The sequence below is a fragment of the Chiloscyllium punctatum genome, chromosome 31 (genome assembly GCF_047496795.1).
Source record: "Chiloscyllium punctatum isolate Juve2018m chromosome 31, sChiPun1.3, whole genome shotgun sequence".
In the NCBI taxonomy this organism is placed as follows: domain Eukaryota; kingdom Metazoa; phylum Chordata; class Chondrichthyes; order Orectolobiformes; family Hemiscylliidae; genus Chiloscyllium; species Chiloscyllium punctatum.
Genome location: NC_092769.1, coordinates 47,892,429 through 47,898,428, shown reverse-complemented (window position 1 = coordinate 47,898,428; position 6,000 = coordinate 47,892,429).

Below are 6,000 nucleotides of genomic sequence, written 5' to 3'. Positions count from 1 at the left end.
TTGGAGATGCTCTGTCCTCCTCTGCCTGTATCCCATTGTAGAAGTTCTTCTCTCCCCCTGTCTGTATTCCATTGCAGACGGCCTTCCCACCTCCGTCTGTATCCCATTTCAGACGCCCTGCCCTCCCCTTGGCTGTGTCCCATTGTCGACGCTCTACCCTTCCCCCTGTCTGTATCCCATTGCAGACGCTCTGTCTCCATTTGACAGCTTATTAGAGGACTATCCTGGTGCAAGAGCTAACTGAGTTCCATCCCCTTCATCCAATTCATTGGTTGGATTGTAATTTGTTGATGACCTCAAACAGATCCCTGAAGAATTCCACTAGTTAAAGATTTCCAAACACAAAATGAGTAATGATCTCTACTCTGTCTTACTGACAGCTACCGAGGGTGTCGCTGCTCCTGCGCAACAGCCTGGGATTAGATTAGATTACTTACAGTGTGGAAACATGCCCTTCGGCCCAACAAGTCCACACCGCCCTGCCGAAGCTCAACCCACCCATACCCCTAACTCTACTCCTTACCTAACACATTGGCAATTTAGCATGGCCAATTCACCTGACGTGCACATCTTTAGAGTGTGGGAGGAAACCGGAGCACCCGGAGGAAACCCACGCAGACACGGGGAGAACGTGCAAACTCCACACAGTCAGTCGCCTGAGGCGGGAATTGAACCCAAATCTCTGGCGCTGTGAGGCAGCAGTGCTAACCACTGTGCCACCGTGGATGGTTATATGGCGTCCTCCTGTGCTGTGTAATTTAGTGAAAAACTGAATATTTCATTCTATTCCTGTCTAACCCCATGGAGGTTAATTATGGCCACCCCCTGCTGCGTTGTCACGATACTGACTAGCTGAATGTGATCATTCCGTCCATCTGTAACAGCCTCGAAGGGTGAATTGACAGAACAATGTGTGAGGTAGGAGCAGCAGTTGGCCATTCGGACCCTCAAGCCTCCTGGTCAATTTAGAAGCATCATGGTTTGTCTGAATGTAGCTGACCACCCCCTCTCTTGTTTGTTCCCAATGAACATTGACACCCCTGTCCATCAAAGGTCATCAATGTCAGCATTGAATATCCTCAATGATCCAGGCTTCACTGTTCTCGGGGGATGAGAATGCCACAGATCACACAATCCAAAGGAGAAAGGAACAACGTTATCTCAAGTGGAAATTGGAGACCCCATTTATTTTAAAGTGTGTTAACCTCACAGCAAGGCACCTCCTCTTTTCAGAAACAAGTGCACAGCAAATAGGAACAAACATAGAACATTCAGCCCCTCAAACCTATCCCACAGTCCCATTGAGTGTTTCGTGAAGTATTTATCAAACGTAGCTTCTACTGCACCCTTGGCAAAATATTCCTGACAACTTAAGGCCACACACCATAGGGAATTGGAATTAGGCCATTTGGTCCATCAAGGCTACTTTGCTGTTTGATCCTGTCTGGTGTGTTTCTCAACACAATTTTCCCGCCTTCTCACTTGTTTGTTGTTTTAATCTAACCTTTGAATTAAAGGCATGGTTCCGTCTGTGTCTCTATATGTATATTTGTGTGATTGTGTCTGTGATTATGTTTGTGATTGTGTGTGTTTGTATCTGTTTAATGGCAGGAGATAGGGTGGTGGTGGAAGGTTGTGTTTCGAACTGGAAGCCTGTGAGCAGCGATGATCCACAGGCAAAATTGTTGGGTCCAGTTTTGTTCGTTATTTATATAAATGATTTAGATGAGAATTATAGAAGGTATACTTCGCAAATTTGCGAATAACATCAAGATTGTGTGGACAGTGGACAGTGAACAATTGAAGATTAAAAAGAGATCTTCATTAATTAAGGCAATGTTTCATGGAGATGTACATCAGGAAACAGACTCTTCAACTAGCTCATGCCATCCAAATATTCTAAATTAATCTAGTCCCATTTACCAGCATTTGACCCATATCCTACTAATAATAAAGCAACCCAGTTGCCTTTTAAATGCTGTAATTTTTCCCACCCCCTTCAGTTTCTCCATAGCTTATTCCATAGAAGTCGCACCCTCTGCAGGAAAAAGAAATGCTCTTCATTGTCTTTCAAATATTTCTTTTCCCATTTTAAACCTATGCCTTCTAGTTATATAATCTCCTACATTGGGGAGAAGGAACCTTGACCACTCACCCTATCCATGCCCTTCATAATTTTATAAACCTCTAGAAAGTGCAAATGTGACTTCAATCTAGACGGTTGGCTGCGCTTTCAGACATCCTGGGTCTATAGTCCCAAATTCAGTAGTCGTACCTATTCCTTCTCCATCAAGGCTTGATTCCAAAAAAGGATGATTAACTTGTTCAGTTATGTTATGAAACAGCTCTGTGGGGTTCTAAGCTAAAATTTTCGGCACAGTGATAAGGACACTACCTTCATTCAGCATTAGCCCCAAAAGCTGCAACACGATGCTCCTCTGTGTTTCTTCATCAGCCTGTTGGAACATGCTGTGAGACGCCTCCACAGGACATGAATACACACAACCGTCTGCAGAGATAGGGGCACTATCAGACAGTCATGAACTGGCATCGAGATCAGAGTTCAGGCTCAGAAACGTGGGCACAACCCATTACGCACAAGGCCAAAACCATGCCCAGATTTTGGGTCTTATTTTAAGTATATAGATTTATTAAATTCTGGTTAATATTACCAAAATATACAGGGGACATTTCTCATTGAAAAAAAAGTACAAGTTATTAGCCTCAACTATAGGATGTTGAGTGCATTCGATGTGCCATTGAGATAAACTATGAACATCTTCAATTGTTTGGCTATGATTACCGGTTTAAATGGCTGTTATCCATCGCCTGCTATATCAGGGGAAGAAATCCTGCAAACACACTCTGTACTATGAAGGTTTTCGAAAAGATATCAATATTCAACACCAGAGAGGAGGAAAGAGCACAATTCTGGGCCCAAATCACCGTCACTATTTCAAATCTCTAACATGTGTCTTTCTTCTTCTTAAAATCATGAAGTCATACAAGAGAACTGTTCACTATCCAGCTTCTCCTTATCCACTCCTTCCTCTGCCTGCGCAAAGCAAACCAAGTTCTGCGTCTTTGGGAAAGTCAAGGCTGTTGTTTGTGGACCTACTGGAGAAGGGAGTGTCGTTTTAGTCCGAAGGGAGAATGTAGAGGTGGTAGTAATATCACTCACTGCGCTGATGTCTAGCAGATGGAGTTTAACTTGCTTACATGCGAGGTAATGCATTTTGATAAATCAAACAAGGGGAGGGCTCGTACAATTAATTCTGGGATTTCGTAGTTATGTAGAAAAGAGGGACCCGGGGCGCGGGTATAATTCCTTGAAGTTTGTGCTGCAGGGTGTTTAAGATTACCTCATTGCTCAGACCTTTGAGATGAGAAGTTGAGAACTCATGCTGTGGTTATGGAGAACATTGATGGAGCCCCTTCTGTTGTACTGTGTGCAATTCTAATCGTTATGTTATAGGACGGATGTTATGAAGGTGGAGAGGGTTGGGAAGAGATTTACCAGATTGTTTCCATGAACACTACATCTTCTGCCTCGGGAGCCGACAAACACAAGTCATGAACATTGAATTGACCAGTTTCCAAACCACCCTCTCCCACCCAGATCCCAAACCCAACTCTCCGACTCAGGTGCGCCCTCTCGATGGAACATACCTGTCCATGTTCCTACCCACCGACCGCTCCAATCTCCCCATCGATCTATCACTATCACCTCCCACGTTCGTCCAAGTATCGCCTATCTTTCCCCAGCCTCACTCTAACACCAATTTTCTCTCAGCTCTCATCCCCCTCCCCAGTCATGAAGATGGGTCCTGACTGAAAAGATTTCTCTCTTGCTCCTCGGTTTTTGGCTGGCCAGCCAGGTCTTTTCAACCACCACACTTTATCTACACTGAATTCTCCAGCATCTGCAGACCCCATTGTCTCTTAGGTACAATTCTCTGTTAACATAATGTCGTTGTCTCTTGTAAACGCAGATCGTCTCAGGGACATGTTCTTCAAGATCATGGATGATAGAAGTTCTGTCAATGTTTGATTGATATTGTAATGCCTGAGCAGCAGTTACAGGATTTATAAACATTTATAAACAGGGAAGTATATTCATGTTCCGATAAATCTCCAGCATTACTCCCATATCCAAGCCAGATCGAATTGAGTTGACCTACCAGCCCGAACATTCGTTTCTTTAGTCACCTTCACATATCCCTGTCAGAGTGTGTAAATATTAATCATTATTTTGAATTTTAATGAGATAGTATTGAATTGAAACAGGTTTACTGGAGCTATTAGTTCAGCGAATGTTATTGATGTCAGTCTCTGTGGATCCTAAATGTGTCAAGGGAGGATTTGGCTCTTCTATGAATTAATGATTTGTTACAATGTGTTATCACAGAGTGTGAGCAGGAGCTCACCTACAGCTCCAACAGGGATGAGCTGCTCCAGAGAAAGAGGGGGAGGAGAGACCATAATCTGAGAACATAAGACTTGAATGTTCCAACAATGGATCAGAATCTCAGAACATTAGACTGGAATGTTCCAATAATGGATCAGAATCTGATAACATTAGACTAGAATGTTCCAACAATGGACAGGAGTTTATCGTATGGTCTTTACTGGATTTCCCAGCCTGGGATGTCATTTGCATGGTGGATGTATAATGTTCTGCTAGTTATTCAAGGTGGTTACTATCCCTTCCTCACTATAGTTGGTGTTCCCGGTAAGTAATTCTATCTGTTCATAAAGCCAGGTTAAACTAAATTGTAGCACATATTACTTAAAATTTAGAAAGGTGGACGTCGACATTTTCAATTCCAATGAAATATTCCATTTCACCAAATTATAACGAGCAAATTACTCATGACAAATTACTCACCAATATGCGAGGAGAACCAGACTGTTCTCAAACTCCATAATCCTTCTAGCCCTGCACATATCTACATTTCCATATCTTCCCCACTCACTAATACGGTCCAATCCCACCATCATGATATCCCCGTCTCCTCCTCCGCCTCAGTGCATCTTCTGAATAAACCATCAATTGTGCTTTTGTAAAATCTGAACACACGTTATCAAGTCCCTTCTAACCACATGTTAATTACAGAATAATTGCGCTTGAGTATGTTGAACTTATTCACTGCATAGAGTCCGTCAGATAGACAGGCACTGCATGCTGCTTAAGTCATTGCACATAATCTAGAGGCACAGAATAATAATCTGTTGATATCTCATGGAGGAAATTGATGTAATTGAAATTAAGCTATCATCATTTGTGAGAAAAAGCCCATCTGCTTGCAGCATGTCCTTCAAAGAAATCAATGGGTTATCCTTCCCCACTCAGGTCTATGCAAACTCACAGCAATGTGTTTTACTCTTTACTGTCCTGTGGAACAGCTAAACCAGTCACTCAGTTCAAGATACGTATACAGGCTGCTCTGGCCAAGGTTGCACACATCCCGTGAGAAAAGAACAAAGAAAAAGTTGGCTCCCTTCCTGTGCCTGTTTTCCTTATTCCTACACTTCACTTCCATTCAGGGAGGTGACCATTCCCTACTTCAAGTGCAATCTTTCTAACTGAGTCTCTCCCAACAGTATGTTCATCTCCACCGGCTCCTCTAGTGCTGGCTTTACTGGTGATGACATACAAATGTAACGAACTTTTAAATTGCACATCAGTGACAGTGCATAGACAAGGCATGGGTTTTATATCATAATAAAGATACGGAGACCGGGAATTAGGGGAAAGGAAGTATTGTGATCATCGCTGAGATTGTTGTTGAGGCAGTATTTGGGATACTGTGGATAGATTTTCACTACTTTAAAAGGAATGATCTCATTGCAACAGAGACAGTGTGAAGGAATGTCACCATAGTAATCCCTGGGCTGATGGTAAAACAGGAGTGAGAGAAGGTTAATCTGTAACTCTGTCGGAGAATAAGAGGTCATTGCATTGAAACTTGATGGTGATGGACAATAACTCGTTATGTT